The following is a 21,865-nucleotide window of genomic DNA, read 5'->3' as shown; positions in this document are numbered from 1 at the left end:
CCCTAAACTGAATGGGAAGTTTTCAAGATCTCTGTGGAGGGATCCAAGGACACAGCTCTGTTGGTGGAGTATCTGCTGCATGGGCCCAGGCAACCAAGCTGGGTGTGCTGGCAAGTGCTTGCAAGCCCAAGTGCTGCTGAGGGAGAGACAGGTGAATGCCTCTGGGGCTTGCTGGACAGCCGGCCTAGCCTAATGGGGGACAGCCTAACGAGAGATCCTGGGTCCAAAAAATGAGGTAGCTAGCACCTGAAGGCTGACCTCTGACTTCTCACCTCTGACCTCTGACCTTCACATGCATGCCGGCACATGCACACTCTCACACATGCACACATATAAACACGCAGAGAATCTCCATGGAATGGGAAAAGTGGTTAGTACCAGAGCCTGCATCTTTCTCGGGGAAGGACACAGGGAATGTATTCACTTGCTGTTTTCAACACCACAGCTGGTATTGTTATGCCAAGTTGGTTTGCCTATCGAATCAAGCCATGTAAGATCTTGTATAGTGAGGCTAGCTGAATGAGGATATTAAGAGGATTGAGAGGAAGATGCCTGCCTGCATGTGAGATGCATGTCCGCAGTCAAAGCTCTAATACCTATCACTGCGTATGTAACACACACTCTACAAAATCCTCAAAAGACAGACCATGCAGTACTGACCACTGTAGTGAAAAACTCTGCTTCTGCATCTCAGGATTTCCTTACTGACATTTAGAGTCTTGTTTCTTCCAACGCTGGCTTCCTTCAGAGCAAGTCTGAAAGATTCTTTTAAAATTGGGAGGGTTTTAGGGCTGAAAAGGTGGCTCAGCAGTTAGGGACACCTACTTCTGTTCTAGAGGACATGGGTTGACTCCTTACACCCGATAGTGGCTTAAAAACATTTGTAACTCCTGTCCTTGGGGATTTAATGCCCCCCTCCAGCCTCCTTGGCACTGCATGCATGTAGTATATAAACACAGATGCAAATGAAATACCCATACATACAAAACGTTAAAACAAAGTAAGATTAAGTTAGGAGGGTTCTTATTCATGGTATCAAAATGGCCCAAACAGACAGCTAGCCTTTGACTTTCAAATTCATCTCAGCCAGCAATCTAGCCGGTGCTTTCTTTCTTCTGGCCTCCGTGGAAGTGGATGCTTAGAGTATCTTGAGCTATCTCAGAAAAAGCTGAGGACATTGCTAAAAATCAATGCTTTTAGACAGGTATGGAGTTGCACCCTTGGGCTATATAGCGGGACTCTCGTGTGCTTTTTCTCAGTACAAACATATCCATACGTATGCACATACATTACTTGTGTGCACATGAGTGTACACACATGCGTTCGTGCACACATGTGCACACAAAGTTAGTAGGAAATGTTTTGCTCTTAGAGATTCGATAAGCTGAGAGTGAGGGTGTGATCAACCATTTTCCATCGTATATACCCCAGGTGGTCAAGGAAATATGAGTTTGTAAGTATCTTTATTTTCCTTACTAATCCCAGGGTTTCTTTTTTGTTTTAATTTCAGACCCTAGATTAGGGCTGCATTTTTAAGTCAAGCTCTTGGGTTCTCAACTGTCTGGAAGTGTGTGGTCTGGGCAACTGAAGGCTCAGGACAGAAGCCAGAAAAACAGAGCTGATCTCATTGCCCGAGGCTCTACCAGGGAAGATGCTTTAATCAGGAACTCAGGGAGAGACTGATAAAATATGAGTGGTATAACATTGTTCCTTCAGAGGAAAAAAGGGAGGAGTCGGGATGCATTTAGTCAAAGACAAACACAAGGGATGACACAAGCCTGAAGGAATCATGCCAGGGAGGTGACATCCCAAGACCCAAAGAGGCTCCTGGAAAATGCTAACAGCAAAAACAAGAGCTTTTAAGGAGCCAGGCAGGATCAAAGCCATGCAGACAGAAAGGCCAGGGGCAGGTGATGTAATGTCTGCAGATGACGGGTGGCAGTCCCTGCTCATTTCCTGTTTTTCTCCATCAGGACCATCCAAGGATCCCTGAGATGAAACTGCAGAGTAAGTAAACTGAGAGAAGCGTGGACAAAGATTGGACAGGGGTTTGGGAAAGGATAGAGCCTCCGGAAGGCAGTGCAAAGCTTAAAATCAGATTAATTATGCGTGGCAGAACGGCTGAATTGACACTGGAGTTGTAACCTACTATTGGTTGTCTCCAGAGCCTAAGGACAAAGAGGCAACAAATAGCCAAGGCGAGCAAACCTGTTTTTACTGTGTTTGTGTCTCCACATTAGCCAATCACAATGTGAATCTTTGGCAAATCCTCCGGTGAGAGAGCAAATTAGACAATGGGACAGAACTCAGAAAAGAGAATGGAAACATTGTGTCAAAGCCTGAGCTGTTCTGTGGGTGGACTGAGGGAGACGGTGGTGTAGTGTTCAGCGATGCCTGATTCCGAAGCAGGATGTGCCTTGCCTGGTTAGACTCACCTTGGTGGCCACTCTTTGTTTCCTGTCCCTCTTTGTCCGCCGCTCAGATTTGCACCATTTTTAAATTGTGATTATTTTTTCCAAGTGTGTATTCTACTGAGCAAGTTGCCATGGTGACGAGATTCTACCTGACTTCAGACTGAATGATGCAGGCTGCTGTCCTGTCTCCTTGCTTTGAATAAAGCTATCTCTTCCGGTTCTCCCCTGTTCTGGGTCCACCTTCTCAGGCAACACTGCCACTGGGTTAGCTAGTCTGTTCTGTATTCAGTCACCTTTCTCAGGTTAGTTCTTACCTAACCTTCAAGCCACACCCCAGCTAATGAGCTCTCTGCCATGGTCTTCATGCTGCCCTCTATTGAATACGGAGACCATGACTCAGCAATGGACGGCTGAGATAAGTGGTTCTCAACCTGGGAGTCTCGACTCCCTTCGAGGGCTAAGAACCCTTTCCCAGGGGTCACCTAAGACCATCGGAAAACACAGATATTTACAGTATGATTCGTAGCAGTAGCAAAATGATACTTATGAAGTAGCAACACAAATAATTTTATGCACAGGGATCACCATAACACAAAGGACTGTGTTAAAGGGTCACAGTATTAGGAAGATGGGGAAACACTGGCTAAGGTGAACACACAGCTGCTTAGGCCATTGTGCCCAAGACTACTGTTTACGGACAGACCTCTCCAGGAGACTATTCAAAATCACAACCCTATCCTGGTCAATACTTTAAATTTTTTATTACACTTATTATTATTATTATTATTATTATTATTATTATTATTATTATCATCGTCATCATCGTCGTCGTCATCATCATCATTATTAGTTGTTTTTAAGTGTTGTTTACATATGTGTGGGAGAGCATGTGTAGAAGTGAGAGGATGACTTGGAGGACTCAGTTCTCCAAGTGTATATGAGTGCCTTTGCCTGCTGAACCATTTGTCCGGAGTTAGCCGAGAGGATCACCGAATAAAGACCAATGGAAAACCTGGTTATCAGGTAATAAGTATCAACTGTATACCCACAGCACTGGTGAGCACTGAACACAAGTGCTAATGTGAAAATGGCCGTCCACAGTGTCGGTACTGTGCTGGCACCGAGCTGGCTTCATTACTGCAATTCTGAAGTATAATTTGAGGTGGGGCAAGGTAAACTTACAACATTGTCCTTTCTGCTTAGGATTGATTTGGTTAGTGTATGTGCGTGCGTGCGTGTGTGTGTGTGTTTCAGATGGGTATGAGGGATATTTTTTTTCTAGCTCTGTAAAGAATGTTATTGAAATTTTGATGGAGATGAACTCTACATAGCTTTTGGCACACAGCCATTTTCACAACGTTAATTCTTCCAGTCCATAAGCACGGAAACTGTTCCTTCTTGATTCTTCTGTTTCCTCCTCAGTCCTTTAGATTCAGTCTAGAAGTCTTTCACTTCCTTAGGTTTAGTTCTAAGTTATTGTTATTCTCCAAGGTATTACAAATAGTGTATTTCCCCCTAATTTATTGTAAGCAAATTACTTTCTGTGTGGAGGAAAGTTACTGATTTTTTAAAGTTACTTTTGTATCTTGCTACTTCGCTGAAAGTGTTTGTCAGGCCTAGCAGTTTTCTGCAGCCTTTAGTGTCTCCCAAGTGTAAGACTATGACATTTTCTAATGGGAATGATTTGACTTCTTTCTTTCCTATTTGTGTGCTTTTCATTTCTTTCTCTTGCCATATCACTCTTGCTAAGACTTTAAGGCTTACACTGAACGAGAGTGGACAGATCAGAAACCTTTGAGTACCTGTGGTAGTTTGAATATGCTTGGCCCGTGGGGAGTGGCACTATTAGAAAGGGTGGCCTTGGAAGAAGTTTGTCACTGCAGGGGTGGGATCTGTTCTCAAGCTCCACCCAGGAGAGAAGAGAGACCCTCCTTCTGGCTGCTGGCAGAAGAGAGTCTCCTGCTACTCCCTGTAGATCAAGATGTAGAACTCTTGGCTCCTCTCATCAGCCTGCATACTGCCATGCTTCCCATGATGATAATGGTGTATGCTGTGATGGTGTTTGAAGCTCTAAGCCAGTCCCAATTAAACGTTTGCCTTTGTAAGAGTTGCCTTAGTCATGGTGTCTCTCCACAGCAATGAAACCCTAGCTAAGAGAGTACCTTCATATAACTCACGAAATGCTTTCAGTTTTTTTCTCCCATTTAGCAAAATACTGCTTATTCACACATAGAAGAATAAAACTAGTTTTTAAATCACTCATTATTCACAAAATAAATTCAAAATTAATCAAACATTTTAGTATAAAATCTGAAACTTCTAGAGGAGAACACAGGAACAATACTTAAGGATACGGAAGTGAAGTCTTTCTGAGATGGAGGGCAAGAGCTCTGGTGACAGCTTGAGAACTGAAAAGTGGAATGGCATTATGGTAAAAAAAAATCTGTGCAGCCAAGGAAGCCATGAAAATGAAGAAAAGTATAGTCTGCAGAATGGGAAAAATTCCTGCTAACTATACATCTTACAGAGGATTGACACGTAGGATTTATTTAAAAATTAAAATTAAATACCCTACCACCCATCATCCTGTAGATAAATGAGCAAGGGAACTGAAGTTACAGGAAGAAATACAAATGGCTAATAAATATTTCAAAAACAGTGTTCAACGTTTTTAGCTATTAGAGAACGACAAATTATACCTCCTCTGAGATTCCACCTCACCTCAATCAGAGTGACTATAACCAAGAAAACAAATGTTGAGTCTGGCATAGGGGCTCTCACATTTAATCCCAGCATTTCAGAAAGCAGGAGCAGGCAGGTCTCCGAGAATCTGAGTCCAGCCTGATCTACATAGTGAGTTACAGAACAGTCAAGGCCACACAGAGAGAACCTGTAGTGTTGAGGTTTTAGCTACTCTGTTTTGTGCTCCTGGTGGGTCACGCACTTGCAGCCATCTGCCCAGGAGCTCGTTTGATCCTCGAATGAACACACACACACACACACACACACACACACACACACACACACACACGCACTAGCTTACTTTTGAAATGCCTTGGCTACTCAATGACTGGGCAGTTCTAATCCTCCCATGGCTAGCATACATCCCTCCCACACCCCCACTCCTGTCTCAACACCTTCTAAGTCTGCTTTGCTGCCCTGTTACCTTCCGTGAGGCCTATTGGTCTACGCTACCTGATTGGCTCTTTTGGGGGCCACTTTCTCTTTCTAACTACATTTTGGATGACCTTCTCTCTGCCACTCTAAGTCTGATCCATCTCTTTCCCCCGGGTCATGGCAATTCCTCTCTCCTTCCCTGCATCCTTTCCCATGCAAATCTAAGGGTCTTGTCTCATCTTCCTTTGCCCAACCATTAGCTGCTGGCACTTTTATTGATCGATCAAAACCAATAAGAGGCAAGGACCTTCAGTGTTTGGCCACACAGATTCCCAATTAAATCAAAGCATTAGAACTAATCTCCAACAAGAACCTGTCTTTAAAATAGAGGAGAGAGAGACAGACAGAGACAGAGACAGAGACGGAGACAGAGACGGAGACAGAGACAGAATGGATATCGGGAAAAGAAACCCTTGTTCACTGCTGGTGGATGTAAACTAGTTTGGGCATTGTAAGGTTTTCCAAAGCTAAAGGTAGAATCAGTTTTGCTATCACTGGATACGTAACCAAGTATATAAGTCAGCACAGCATAGAAATACTAAAAGATCTGGGCTTGTTGCTGTACTATGGGCACTAGGCAAGGTACGGGACCAGCCTAGATGGCCACCAAGAAAAACAAAGTTATATATTCTAATTAGTTGTAAGGAAGAATGAGGTGGCCTGCCCCTAGAGGTGCTGCAGGAGTGGCTGCTGGGTCGTGCATGACAGAGAGGAAGATGCTATGTCTAAGCTCAGTGTTCTCACCTGGGAACATCTGAATGTAGCCTAACATTCCCTGAGATAAACAAGCCTAACATGACCACTCATCCAGTGCCGTGGGACCTGAGCAGAGCGCTAGCCAGAGATGACCATCAGTCTGGCACAGGAAGGGAGCTAGCCAGAGACGTCCATCAGTCTGGCACAGGGCAGGCCTGGACGGGCTCCCAGGACAAGGAGTAAGCCAGAGACTGAAAGAACCCTGATTCCTGGCCTGGAGTGAGACTGAGACAGATGACCTCACAAGGGGCCACTTGGGCAAGCTGGGAAAGGAACAAGCCTGAGATGACCACCAGTCTGGTTCTAGGCAGACCGTGGGGAGCAGACCATGCCCAAGATAACCCCTACCTGAGTCCATTATGCACAAGCAGAGCATAGCACTCCTGAGACCACTCTGAGACAATGACCCCAGATACTCAGAGACTTCCAGTGCTATCATGAGGAGCAGGTAAGTGGTGGAGGAATGAAAGAGAAACAGAGGGATGTGGGCACAATGAAGAGAGGCAGAACTGAGGACTATGCAGAACTGCTCCCACCCCTCACCTGGGCATCATGGGAGAGCTGGCCCTGGAAGCATGAGAGGGAGCACTGACTCCATCCCTAGCTAGCTTTGGGATTCAGGAGAGTGGGTCCAGCATACCGCAAGGATTTTGGTCAAGCTGACACCTAGGGTTTGAATGACAGAGAGATGTCCCCTCCAACCCCACCTATAGCAGGCAGAGAGCTGGCCCCAAGGTCATCAAAATGGGAGCACTGGCCCTGTCCCTCACCTCTATCAGAACAGTAGAGCTAACCCTGGATGTTGGGGTTGTGAGTGAGTGCAGAAGAGCTGGCCCTGCCTGTCTGCTGGGCAGTGGCACAGATGGGGGGGGGTGTCTCTGCTATCTGTGCCAGAGGAGAGAGCTGGCCCCAGGATCAGGACAGTGGAGGAACTGGCTATATCCTTCACTAGGTGCCATTTTAGAAGAGCAGGCCCTACATCTTGCCTGGACGGCAGGGTAGAGCTGGCCCTGGTTGCAAGGGCTGCTGATGAGCCACCCCAAAGACCCAATGAAAGCAGGAGAGCTAGCAGGCTAAACAGCCCAGTCACCTCTCAGGCCCAGGTCTGGGGCTTTGAATTAACACACCCCAATGTCTGGCCCCTAGTTGAGCCGCTGGAGTGTGTGAAGGGGCTGGTCCCACAGAGATACTAAGGGATCTCTGTCACAGGGCAACAATGGAACATTTGAGAGGAGTACCAGGGAGGTTCCAATAGTGATAGAATGGCAGAAGCCAGAGGCCTTGTACTAGACCAAAGAGTCAACGGAAAGAACATTTGTGAGCAGCAAAGAAGTATGGACAAAGGGTTAGAATGTGTGACAACTGTGACACTACATCTTCCACAATGATTTTCTTCCTTCTCTTTTTGTGGGAGGGAGATTGCAGGGGTGAAGGGCAGGTTAGAGGTTAGGAGAAAATGAGTGGGGTTGGGGTGCATGATGTAAAATTCACAAAGAACCAATAAAAGGCTTTTATGCCAATTTATTTGAAAGATGTATGTGGGTACACTGTCGTTCTCTTCAGACACACCAGAAGAGGGCATCAGACCCCATTACAGACGGTTGTGAACCACCATGTGGTTGCTGCGAATTGAACTTAGGGCCTCTGGAAGATCAGCAAGTGCTGTCAACCACTGAGCCCCAATAAAAGGTCTCGCCAGCCCCAATAAAAGGTTTTGCTTTAAAAGAACGAGATGCTACCATTTTCAGGAAAAGGTATGGAACTGAAGATCATCTGGTCGAGTAAAATAACCCAACTCAGCCTAATTTGCCGGCCCTGTGATTGAGTTATGGTAGAAGTAGAGATCTGTTCCAGCCTGTGTACACTGTATAGAGAGAAAAGGGCCCGCATTGAACCTCTCTTACACTGCAGATTTAGAAACTAAACAAAGAATCATTTTCTTTAGCCACAAAGTTTCAGGATGCCTCATTATGCAGCAGTGGTAACCCCGACGCAGGGCTGGTTAGTTGGTTGGTTTGTTGGTTTGGGTGTGTGTGTGTGTGTGTGTCCAAAACCCTTCTCCCCATATCACCCTTTAATCTTTATAACTAGCATCAAGAAAGATGTTAGGTAACACACGGTAGGATCCATAGCTGCTGCTCACCACATCTCCCGGAATTTTTCTGGTCATGGCCACGAATGTTGAGATAGTGACACATGAAGCTTTGGGAAACTGAGACCTTGTTTGTCAAGATGACTCAACCCACCTCCCTTGGAGTCATGATAAATTCATTCAGGCCCCTCAAAACCTGAGAACAAGGTACCCTGACGGCATGATTCCCAGTGTGGGTTATTCTCTCTCTTTCCTTGTTGCTTGGTTTCTGCTGTTCATACGGCGGACATACCTCCATCCCTCATGAGGTCTCAGCTTGGGCTGCCTGGAAGAAGGCAGGTGAGCAAAACAAGTAAGGGTAATCACCCTTGTACTGTGTGAGCACACAACCTAGAGAAATGAATAGACCTCTAAGTTGAACACAAGAGTCATTTTATTGAGATTTAAATGCATTGCTTCTCAAAACCAGAAAAGCAGATGTAGGAAAAGATACACCTTGGGGAAAACACCACAGAACAAGGGTGAGGTTTGTTGCACAGATGTGAACGGGTCATAGTCACTGATGAAGACTAGTAGCTTGGCCTTTCTCTCATGGATACAGAGAGGGAGCCATCCTTAAAACTGGGGCTTCTCTTGGTAGTAGATCTAATTTTTCTTAGAAAAAAACTAACTTTTCAGAGCTACCACTTAAATAATAGGCCTCAAATAACCCCTAGGCAAAGAGGGCCCATTTTTGTGTGATGTCTCCTGAAGGCCGTCCCCTGACTTTCTTCTTTTCCTTTTGAATGTTTTCAACCCTCCACACCTCATCCACAATTTCAAAGAATGGGAGATAAGAGTAGAGATGAGATGAGGAATTGAAATCAAATTAAGGTATCAAGGAGGACTTTTGTCCTTCTTAGGAAAGCAGGCTAATTATTAACCAATAACCGTACATATGTGTGCAAGCGTATGTGTGCACGTGTGGAGAGAAGCGGAGAGGGTTTGGGTAGAGATTAGGAGGTGAAGGACACCTTCCTCTTCTGATGAACATGATAGTTGTTCAAAATCCCCTTTATTTAGCCCTAGGAGGAAGTTACTGAGAGTGCTGGCTAGTTTTGCGGTAACTTGACACAAGCTGGAGTCACTGAAGAGGAGGGGACCTCAATTGAGAGAATGCCTCCATAAGATCTGTCTGAGGGGCATTGTCTCAATTAGAGATTGATGAGGGAGGGCTCAGCCCATTGTGGGCGGGGCCACCTTTGGGCAGGTAGTCCTACATTCTGTAAGAAAGTAGACTGAGTTAGCCATGGGGAGCAAGCTGGTAAGCAGCACCCCTCCATGGTCTCTGCGCCAGCTCCTGCCTCCAGGTCCCTGCCCTGTTTGAGTTCCTGTCCTGACTTCCTTCAGTAATGGACTGTGGGCATGGAAGTGTAAGTCAAATAAGCCGCTCTCTCCCAACTTGCTCTTGGTCATGGCACTTGATCACGGCAATAGAAACTCTAAGACACTACATACAGTGTCACCTAGAGCTTCAGAACTGCTAGACCTGTGATAAGATGCTAGCATCTTTTTGAAGAGTACAGATCATGTGAGAATTCTGTATTTTGTTCACGAAAATAAACTAACCCTTCTTTTCAACAAGAAGGGAGAAATGGGCTTCCTTCTCCCTCCACATTGGACTATGTGATGGGCTTCCTTCTCCCTCCCTCTGATGGACTATGAAGATGACCACATCTCTCTCAGAGCAGACATCCAGACCTCCCTGGGAGAAGGGCAGGGGGCAGCTTGCTGTTTTCTGGAAAGAAGTAAGTCTGTTAGAAGCACAGCTTCCTCCTTGTGTGTCCTCTGCCTTGAAAGACCAGATGAAAGCCCTTGGTTCAGCTCTGTGTACTCTCTAGTGAGGATTAGACTCCATACTGTTCCAGGACTCCCCAGTGACATCTGCACTGGGACCACTATGGAGAATATGTTACAGTAGCTGAATGGTACTTTCAGCCATAATAAAAATGAGCTATGGCTTGAATGATATGCCCCCCAGTAAGTCTCTGGTATTTAAATACTTAGTTCCTAAGTAGATAACTGGAGTGATTAGAAGGTGTGGTCTTGCTGGAGGAATTATAACATTGGGGACGGACTTTAAGGTTTCAAAAGACTGGTGCTATTCCCAGTGTGATCTCTCCGTCTTCTGCCCATGGATTGATATGTGAGCTCTCGATTGTCCCACCAACCACCATGCCTATTGGCTTATAGACAATTCTGCTAGGCTCCACACAGGGACCTAGCAACATGTGACATCATCACTCACTGCCATTTCAACCTGAGTCCCAGCCAGGTGCTGGTGGCCTGACTTATAAAAAGGACTGCTCACTACACCAGTCCCCTCCCTCTTTTTTACTCTCTCTGGTCCCTTGTGTTCCTGGCCACCCCGTCTTTCTCTTTTCCTATTCTTCTTTCTGTCCTTCTCTATCACTGCCTACTCTGCTCTCATGGCTCTGCTGCTACCCTTTGTCCAGGTCCTCATTCCACTCCCTTCCCCCACAGTAAACCTCCCTCACACCGGGGCTGTTGCATGATGTGATTTCTCAGGGGGACACCTTGGCATGGACCTGCCAGATATCACCTTACCCCTGTCCACTGCCACACGTTATATTACAATACCCTTGTTCCTCCATCATGGAGTCTAGCCTTCGGAACCACAAGCCTAGTTAAACAAACACTTTCTTTTTATAAGTTGCCTTGGTCATGGTGGTCACAGTGATAACAAAGTAAGTGATACTATATAGCTTTGGGGTTTTTCAGTGTTGGAGAATTACTCACAGCCTGAGAAAGCTAAGCTTGCTCATCCTTCCTCAGTAGGCCAATCAGACAAGCACTAATGAAAACAAAAGAAGGGAGATGATTCAGTGTGGCCATGTTGAGAAAGAAAGAAAAAAAGATACGGTTATTTACCTAAGTCTGTCTTCTGGGGTATAGACAAGAGTTTTAGATTCAAGTCTAGAGCAAGAATCATGCACAGTTAAGTACTCTCAGGCAAAATGTAGCATTGCTCATTCTCATGCTCTTAGCTCCAATCTCTCCTACAAGGTAGTCTGACAAGTTGTCAGAACTTCATGAATCACCTTTGGAGGATACAAGCTCCTTCTGTGGCTGAACTGGGTCTCGGACTCCTCTTTCTCCTGGTGTGGGACTCCTGCTTGGGCCCACTATTTCAACAGTCTAGTAGCCAATGGAACTGGCAAACTGACTTTATACTGTGTTCATTCCTACCGTGAAAGCTACATTGGTATCTTTCTAGTCTAGTTGGTATGAAAACCTTTACTTCTCCATGATATAATCTGAGCACCTGTCATTAAGGCGCAAGGTGGGAGCTGTTCCTTGTCTACCCTGCAACCTTCAAAACCAAACAACAATCTCAAAATCTCAAACATAACAAACAAAAGCCAAATGGCCTACTTACTTCCTAATGATGTTAAATCCTTAAGGGATAATCTCTGTCACTACGCTGGCTGTCACATACAGAAGTTATAAAAGCCAAGAGGCTAAACAGAATCTAGAAGGCTGTTCACCACCTGCAAGGCAGTTCGATGCTTGCAAAGATGGCTTAATGGTTTGTTAACCGAGTAGGGCAGCATGGCCAGAAGAGGAAACCTATTATGTCATCGGAAGAGGAACGTTGAAGCCAATGAGGGAAGCCACTGTGGGGAGACCTGAACCATGAATCATATCAGTATGAGAGGGCTTGTTATGGGGAAGTCACATGGTCCTGCACTCTGAGGATTTGATGGCTTTTCTGGAGTAAGGGGAAGTGTCTGACCCTGTTTGTTAGGTCACAGTGATCTCATGGGTGGGGGCTGTGAAAATAGCCTTTTACCCTCAATGAATCACAGCTAAACCAGATGCAGAGTATAAAGAATGTTGTGATCTTTGGACTTTCCGGTAGTCTAAGAGGCTTATTTGAGACATTTCACCAGTCGTAGCAACTTGGTGATCCTCAGGTAGAGCTAGTAGTCAAGACAACACTTCTGTGCAAGAAGAAAGATGGGGAACCATTTCTCCACCAGAAAGGTGCTACTGTGCACCAGGTCAGACTGCGCATGAGGTAGATAAGCCCCCTTCTTGGCCAGAGCCAATAATGCCTGGCTGCCACAGAGCCTAGACTTCCCCAGGGACTGAGATTAGACTCCAGCATGACTAGAGGCTTCTTATCTGGCTTTCACCAGAGTCTTGGGGCAAAGCCAAGCTGTTTACACCATGTAAATGGCAGTGGTCACAATACAGGAGAGCAGCAGACCCAGAGAGAAGAAGGTATTGGTGTTGTCAGCCATTACTGAGAAAGTCCAGCAGCAGAGGAGGAAAATTGTCAGTCCTGAGAAAGCTGGAGATGTCCAGGTTGCCTAGCGGCAGTGTTCCTTATGCCACTACGAATGCCACTCAAGCTTCTGGGAACTATCCCTTGCCTAGAAAGATGGGATTTCTCTCTAAACCAGTGGCTTTCAACCCTTTAATACTGTGATTCTTTAATTCAGTTCCTCAAGTTGTGGTGACCTCCAAACCATAAAATTATTTTCACTGCTACTTCATAACTATAATTTTGCTACAGTTGTGTTAATGCAAGATATCTGATACATGACCTAAGTGAAAGGGTCATTTGAACCCCCAAAGGGGTCACGAGCCACAGGTTGAGAACAACTGATCTAAACGGTATCCTCTGAGACAGGAAAAAAAGTGAGACAAGACGCCCTGAACCTTGCACAATAGGGCACACATCTCCCATCCCCATACCTGAAGAGAGAGATTCATTTACAATTATCCTGCCTCTAGCCTCTCAAGGACTCGGATTCTAGGCCTGTCCCACTACTCCTGGTTTAAGGAGATACATCTTTGTCAGTGTCAGCTGCCTAAGTATCATATTTGGTTCCAGTGTGAGTATGGGGCAAGATGGTGTCCAAACATGGCTTTGAAAGAAAAAGGAGAAAAGAAAATACCACTTGGGTTTAATCAGTACTCTCCAACCCTTCTCAGATTGTCCCTTTCCCCAATGCTTTGGCCAGAAAGGCATGCTTCTCCCAGAGATTTAATCTTTACATGCAGGACACATTTTCTTGACATAATTTGAGTTCAAACTCATCAGATAAATGAAGGGCACGAAAACCAGGACTTTTCACCAGGACTGTATTTGTGGTTCTTCAACTGCTAACCTCCCACATCACCAAGGTGATGCATTTTACTCTCATGTACAGAGTCCTTGGGGAGTCACTTTGTAGCTTTGCTCAGAGTTTTTAGTTATACTCAGGATGATCCGTGGCTCATGCCCTCTTGACTAGAGCTAGCGGGGCTGTGCTCAGAGCGTCTAAAGCATTTTGTTGCAAGATCATTTTAGGCTTGTGAACATGTTACAAGGAGTAAACTATTCTTGTGTAGTCCTATTGTCCCAACATTTTATATAAACATGGGATATTAATCAAAACTAAGATGTTAACACAGGCTTAACTATAGTACCTCAACTCCAGACTTAATTTGTATTTCCCCAATATTCCACTGATCCCCTTTTATCTGTTTCAGGATTCCGCATGAATCCGGCCCCAGGGCCCTCTCCGTCTCCTTCAAACCAGACCAGCTCCTCATTTGCCTTCCACTCTCACAAACTGGACACTTGAAGGAGAAGAAGCTGGACATTTTCTAGAATATTCCTGAATTTGGGTTTATGTAATGTGTTCTTATTCATAGACCGAGATTATGGATTTGGGGGAAGAACTCCAGGAGGAAACTTTCCTTCTACTTAAATCACATGAATAGATGTGCAATACCTATTTACATATGAAGCCAGAACAACACAGGCTGGAAGATGGCTCAGTGGGTGAAGACATCTGCTGCCAAGCCTGAGGACCCATACAGTGGAAGAAGAGACCCGCTCCAACCAGTTGTCCTCAACGTTCACGGGCACACTGTCGTGCAGTTCACACACACACACACACACACACACACACACACACACACACACACACACACCAAATAAATGTAATTCCAAAAGTTTTTAAACCATGACATATCAGCAACATTATTAACTTTGGTCATTTTGGTAATGAAATGTTTTTTTGCCATGATAGATAACATCACTATAAATATCCCTCTACACGTAATTTGCTGGAAGTGAACTTCTAAGGGTTCATGATTAGCTGAAGAATGATATCCCATACTCAAATAGTATGCGAAAGTAAAGAGGGTTTTATTCTGCACGAGTTCAGCATGCTAGGGTCTACCATATTTCAAGATGGAGGTAACCAAGTGAGCTCCAGGCCCAATTTAAAGCACATTAGGAGAATTCGGGGAGGGGCAGGCGGCCTCTATGATAGGCAGTATCACTAGGAACATTCCAGAACCATTGCTGGGGAAGTCTGGAAACTGCTGCTGGGGAAGTCTGGAAACTGCTGCTGGGGAAGTCTGGAAACTGCTGCTGGGGAAGTCTGGAAACTGCTGCTGGGGAAGTCTGGAAACTGCTGCTGGGGAAGTCTGGAAACTGCTGCTGGGGAAGTCTGGAAACTGCTGCTGGGGAAGTCTGGAAACTGCTGCTGGGGAAGTCTGGAAACTGCTGCTGACCCATGCCTCAGGCTAGGTGGTGGGGCAGCTTCTGAAGCCTGGACTTGCCTGGACTTGCCCAGTTCTTGGAAATGGAGATTTAAGCCTAGCCTCCTGAACTGCTAATTTGAAGAGTTAGCCATGGAGTTAGCCTGTCTTAAATCCACATTCCACCAATACCAGAGAAAGAATATTCAACCAATACCGCGGAGAAAGAGAATACCAAAACCTTGGTGATCACTTGTTAAAACTGCCACAAATACCTACTGAATTTGAGGAGAAATATTCTCAAGCTGTTCTCCTCTGCTATAATGTCCTCTGCTGATTCAGTCACTAATCAATGGGCTGTGGCCTGTGGTAATTACTCTGTGGTGTTTTGATGGTGATTTTTTTTTTGTTTTGTTTTTTTACAATTTTGCTCACTCCTACATTTATTCTTTGGAATTCTATTTCAAAGTATCCTTTCTCCTCCGTGAGTATATTTATTCAATCATTTGAATGAGAAAAGCTCAGGGATAATGGATGCTTACTCTTTAGCATACAACCCAATATTAACATTATTTATTCTGTGGTCCAAATTCTGGCTTTGACTGTTGAGAGCTTTCCAGTCCAGCACTGGCTTGTGCATCCCAGGCTTTCATTGTCTTCCCCCAACCCCCACTATCACCACCACCACCACCTATTTCTCCAAACAACATCCACTTCAGGTATTGGTTTGCAGGGTAACATTTAAAGTTATTAAATGTCGTGTTGAGATGTGTTAAAGGCTAAACAAGTTGTGCCATTGGAAGGTTGATCCCACTTAGGAAGAAGAGCTTAGCCCTGACAATGCTGGGAGCATGAAGCCTTTGGTTGTTGTCAGAGGAACAGCTGCTGTTTGGAGAACTCTGATTGGCTGCTTGACAGGGGACAAGCTGTGCTTTTGTTTGATCTTCCCATATTTAGCTCTCTCGCAGATGCCAGGGGAGGCTGGAGGTTTACGTACCATCCCCCTCCCTCAAATCCCCATCATCACCTCCTGGTCCTAATGAACCAGCCACTTTCACACATAAATATTTCTGGTGTTTCACCCTACCTGCCCTCCCCTCTCCTCAACCAGATTCGTGTAGAGAGCTTTGATAAAGAAACTCTCAGTTCTCTGGGCTAAGTGTGCACGTGGGACTCAGCTCACTTGAGGAGATGCGCAGCTAGGATTACTGGAGCCCTAGCTGGAAGCTTCCAGAAGTTTCCAGTGGCTGCTCCCTCTGAACTTAGATTATATCTGTTAAAGAGGCAATACGGCATGCAGTATCTAAGCCCCTGCAGTGGCTTCAGAGGCTCCATATGCAGAATCAGCTACTGTTAGATGTTCTTGAACTTGGCTTAGCAGCCAATAGGGAGCCAGGCCAGGAGAGTGGCTCCTTGTGTGTATTGAGACATTCTAGCACTTACTCTGCTGTCTGTTGGGATGTCTGTGAGGGCCAAAGCAGCCACCAATATGTCCACTTATGGCAAGGGTCTCCAGGTTGGAATATGACTAGAGAGAGTGGGTTTTGTTGTTGTTGTTGTTGTTTGTTTTTGTTTTTGTTTTTTTCTGAGATGAATTGGAGATTCAGAGGAGGATGGACCTAGGCAGGTAAGGGTCAGGTATCACAAGGGGAAGGAAACACCAGGACACTCAGATCAGTGGGACGGGAATGTCACATCCAAAGAATCGCTGATGGGTGACCTGTTTGTTACTCTTTGCTCAGGCTCTCCCGCTCACTTGCCAGAGCACCCACTCTACATGTCGCCAGTGGCAACCGGAACGCGTCCACTGAAACCCACACAGTGGCAGTTGGTACCCGAGAGCCCGTGGAGCAGTCTGCTCTCCCAGCCCTCCTCACCCCGGGGTTTGATTCCTCAGCAGCATCACAACAGCTGTACAGAGCCATGTGCTCCTCAGTCCCTAGCCCTTTAGAAGCTGGAAGGAGCGAGAGAGTTTCGGGGACAGGCGATGCTCAGAGTTGAGCATTTAACTCACCTGGTTTCCACTCCTGTGGCCACAGAGAACATCCCAACGTTTATGTCCACTGCCCAGTGTTCTCTGCGAGCCTGGCTCCCAGGTTACTTTCCTAAGAATACACACTTGTAGCCTCAAACCTCTACCCAGAATTAGCAAACTCCTCGAGGCTAGCAGATTGGAAGTTCTATTTTTAAGGCAAATTAATCTGACAAGATTCTAAGAAGCAGGGTTACCCTTAAGAGCCGAAGAGAAATGCCTGGTTGCCATGGTGATAACCAGGCTGACCACAGATTGGGAAGAAGAGAAACAGCCATACTTCAGGAAGCATCTCTCTGGGTGAAATTTCTACATGAGAACGGCGTATTCAGCCTTTAAAACATTACTGTTTATGATGGCTGACAGGTACAAATACTTATTTTTCTTAGATCCTAAAATTTAAATCTTTGGAAGTGGGTTATTATCCCTTGCTACCAATGCTGAGGTGACTTTGGTGGCTTCGGTGATTTTGGTAGTTTTATGGATATGTGGTGCTGCTCACCCCTCCCCCATTGTTCCCAGAATGCCAAGCCTCTGGAATTATTTTTTCTTCTTGTTTTATATTATTACATTTCTGTCTGTTCTTGGGGATACTCAGATACCTGCTTTGGGGCTTTCTCATTTTTGGAATCTGTAGCTCCCTGTCTACTGTGGATCGATGGGCTAGGCCTACAGTATTCAGTGTAAGAATGAATCGATAAACATCCAAGAAACACATGACTATTAATTAATAAATTGATTAATCAATTCAGCGAGTCACAGGATCTGAAATTTTGTTGCTTTTAGAACTTGTGAGGAGGCTCATCGGGTAAAGGCCCTCGGTGCAACAGTTCAGTACCTGAGTTTGCTTCCTGGGACCTACAAGGCAGAAAGGAAGAACAAACTCCTTCCTGTCATTAGAACATTAGGCAAAAGTTTAATACACAGCCAAGCGCTTCTCTGTATCTACACAAAAGAAATAAATAGGCATATTTACATAAATATTCATAACAGCACAATTCCTTTCTGTGCAACACCTTATCCTCCTTCTGAAGCAGAACCCTTCTCATTGAGTTCTAAGAGGAGAAAGCCTTGAAGGAGCCTTGAGCGGTATCCACCCACCTCCTGCTCTTCCTTTCCTGCTCCTGGGGCACTGAAGAAATAAATCTACTGTCACAGCATCAGCTCTTCTTGTCACATCTCTAATTCAGTCCCCCTGGCCACCTTCCTGGGTCTCCGGCAGCTCTGACCATTGTTTCATACAGTCAACACAGATGTGGCCCCTTTATTGAGCTCTTGTTGCCTATAGGCTGTCAGGGGGACATAAGTCTCGTCGCCCTCAGAGGCTCATTGAGGCATCTCCTGTCACCTTCTGCTCCTCAGTCTCAAGGTGTCAAGTTGCTGGGAGACAGATCACAGATCGTCAGAGAGGAGGCTTCCAATGATGCTTCCAATGGAGACTAAAGGGTCCAGTAGCAGAGGCAAGGGAGGAAGCAGCCAGGGGTTTGCCCAGGGGGGTTTTTGGTGCCAGCCACTCACATCCCCAGTCTCTGCCTCCAGACCTAGATGTTCCCTGGCTTATTCTCTTTGCTTACCATTCCAGCCATTACTTACTCATCCTTTCTATTTGTACAGATAACAAAACCATAAAATGGAGTGGATGGTTCCGGATCCGCAGGAATGGTATGCTGCTCTCTCCATATGTTGCTCCTTCTGTAAACAGGGAGGAAAAGATAACACAGGTCGCCTTAAATCTCACCTTAAAAACAAAATGCAGGGCTGGGGATTTAGTTCAGTGGTAGAGCGCTTGCCTAGTAATCGCAAGGCCCTGGGTTTGGTCCTCAGCTCAAAAAAAAAAAAAAAAAAAATGCAAAACATAAAAAACAAATTTTTTTTACCAGTCCTTTTTTTTTTTAATTTATATCATTGGGCCATCCCCGTGCATTTTATTGATAAGAAAATTGACATTCAAAGAGGGAACTGCAACAAAACAAATAAACAAAACCTCAGTAGACTGGCCTAGCTGGAGAGTGGCCCAGGAAAGACGGCAGGCCAGTTTTGCCTTTGCGAAGGTCAGCCAACTCCCACCCCCAGAGCCCACACCGTGCAGGACATGCAGGCGAGGAGCCAGAGAAATTATTTTATTTCTACGTCTCGGTAAACATGATCCTCCGGTTTTACAGACACCTACAAGATCACAGGCTCAAGGGTAAAAATAAAGCTTGCCTTCTGACAGAACACATCTCATCAGACGATCTAATTTCTCCTTGCCTGGGAGCTGGGGGGGTTGGGGGAAGCAGCCTGCTGGATAAGGGTTCAACTGGGCCAGGCAGCTCTGTGGATCCCCTCATCAACTTCGGTCCAGGAGTCTGGGGGACTTCCGGAGCCTCTGGCACCCCCAGGGTGGATGTCATGATCAGGGGAGGTGGTAGAGCAAAACGAAACCTGGAAGCCAGGGCAGCTGAGCCCCATGAAAGATTCCACTTGCTCCTTTTCTGTCTCTAATACCAGACATTTCCCACAATGCCTCTGTCCTCTGCCTGGAAGTAGGATCCAGCGTCTCCAGCCATCTCCAGTCCTAGAAATGGAATCTTCCTTGATGTCAGAGATACACCGTAGGGGAGTCTGTCACAGTTTCCTGCAGCCTGCTTCTGAGGTTGGTGAGGTTATCCCAACCCACTTCTTCTAGGCCCAGTGCGGAAGAAGAACAGGGGAACACCTACTTCTGCTCATACTGTATTTTGTCCTCATGCTCTCTCTCGTCTTTCCTTTGAAAAGCATGTGGGCATATGTGCTGTGTTATGTGCAAGTCGTCATGACTTCTGTCATCTTTTGCTTTGCTTTTTCATCAAGATCAAGTCGGCCCCACTGTGTAGCCGAGGACTGACCTCCTGCCTCTACTTACCAGAGAGCTAGAATTGTAGGCCTTCACCACCACGCTTAGTTTTAATGGGTGCTTTGGATTTAGCCTGGGACTCTGTGCATGTTAGACAAACATTTTACCAATTAACACCCTCAGGCCAAGCCCCACTATGACTTCTAAGCAAAAGGATTGTTAGCCAAAGCTTTTTGAACCGATAGACACGTGGACAGATCCGGCGGAAGTGTTTTCTCCTCAGTGGAAAATGCTCTGCCCACCTCCTGGATCTGCATCCAAGAGTTTAACCTTCATTTTCACTCCTGTGCAAGCTCTCTGAGATGTTCCCTTTCCAACTAGAAAAGCTTCAGACCCACGTGTTGCTCCCAATAGAAAGTTCATGGGCAACGCCGATACTCCCGACGGAAACAGTAATGGTGGCAGCCAGTAGTGGTGGTGGTTTTGTGGAAACAAGGGTAGGTTATTAAGCACCACGTGTCCCCCGGTGTGGTGGAATGGTCAGATAACTGTCACTAGCTAGTATGTGTAGGTCCACATTGTGATCCGCCATGCTCCTGGCTTTGGCCAAGTTACTTAATGTCTCAATGACTCATTTTCCCCTTTTATAGCTAGAGAAGGATAACGAAACCCCCCTTGTAGAATTTGTTTCTGTAATAGGAGCTGGCATTACTTTTGCTAGGTTGCAGTGAGGAAAAAGTGAGGAGTTGGGAAAACGTATGGACCAGGGTTGCTGTGGTTTTCCTGTTATCTGCTTGCCTGGGTTGGATGCACCCTGCCTGCCTATGGAGTCGAACTTTGAGAGTTTACGGTACACACAACCATCTCGGGGCAGGTAACTGATAGCATGAGCACCTTAGAGCTACAGCAGCAAGCCTGCCTAGCTTTTTTTTTAAGGTCAGAGTCCCGGGTGACTTTTTGGTATCTTCAGAAGAGGTACTTCATACTTGCAAGATGGCTCCTGCACCTTCTGACATTCTGTCTGAGGACGAGCTGGGCCCTTTGCCCAGCAGCTTTTATTCTTATGGGTATTCTCTCCTCTATCCCAGTCTTCACTCAGGAGACTGACATAGACAGAGCTTTGCTCCAGAAAAAGGGTCCTTGAAGAGCCTCCGCAGAAGACAGGGAGGAAGAAGAATGGAGGGCAAACATCCACTCCTTTGTCTCTGCTCCCTGAGGTAGCCTGAAGCTGACGGCTGTGACACTGGCACAAGCATCCATTCCCATACAACTCTCCTGGTGACACTTCTTGTCGTGAGGCCTCTATGCTAGGAATAGGAGCTGCTATAAACATGGCCGACATTCATGGAGCCTGCCTATACCTGAATGTCTCTGTTTCTCTATTGGTGCTGGGCTTTCCAAGCTTCCTCCTCCTCCTCCAGACTTTCCGTAGGTTCTCATCTGATCATACAGTCCCTTCTGTCTGCCAATGCTGGAAAGGTAGGAGGGTCACCGGTGTAAGGACAGCCAGGGAGAAAGAAGCAGCTGAGAATCCTTGTTGAATTAGCCAGCCATGGTATTCGCTACCCACACCAAACTGAAAAACTGAAACAGATTTCCAGGCCTAAGGCCAGCCTGTTGGGCTCAGCCCGGATCTCTCACAACAGGAGGGTAAGTTCTCTGGTCAGACATCCATCCAGAGGAAAGCTTGACCATTAACTGGTCCAAGATGTCTATACCACAGCATCTTTTTTTTTTTTTTTTTTTGGTAGGAATTTTTTTTTTATTAACTTGAGTATTTCTTATATACATTTCGAGTGTAATTCCCTTTCCCGGTTTCCGGGCAAACATCCCCCTCCGCCCTCCCCTTCCTTATGGGTGTTCCCCTCCCAACCCTCCCCCCATTGCCGCCCTCCCCCCATAGTCTAGTTCACTGGGGGTTCAGTCTTAGCAGGACCCAGGGCTTCCCCTTCCACTGGTGCTCTTACTAGGATATTCATTGCTACCTATGGGGTCAGAGTCCAGGGTCAGTCCATGTATAGGCTTTAGGTAGT

At 45.9% G+C, this 21,865-nt stretch overlaps 1 long non-coding RNA gene and 1 pseudogene across 1 annotated transcript; both read left to right on the top strand.

Moving 5' to 3' along the window:
* Positions 1 to 1,772: 1,772 nt before the first annotated feature.
* Positions 1,773 to 14,439, top strand: LOC120100684 (uncharacterized). The gene is made up of 2 exons (XR_015670570.1): positions 1,773 to 2,007; positions 13,984 to 14,439. It is a non-coding gene; the product is annotated as an uncharacterized LOC120100684 (long non-coding RNA).
* LOC120101347 (small nucleolar RNA SNORA17) lies at positions 6,251 to 6,364 on the top strand (annotated as a pseudogene).
* Positions 14,440 to 21,865: the final 7,426 nt, after the last annotated feature.

This window comes from Rattus norvegicus, chromosome 2, assembly GCF_021556685.1.
Source record: "Rattus norvegicus strain SHRSP/BbbUtx chromosome 2, alternate assembly SHRSP_T2T, whole genome shotgun sequence".
NCBI classification, from domain to species: Eukaryota; Metazoa; Chordata; class Mammalia; order Rodentia; family Muridae; genus Rattus; species Rattus norvegicus.
This window is presented reverse-complemented; position numbering and strand designations above follow the sequence as displayed.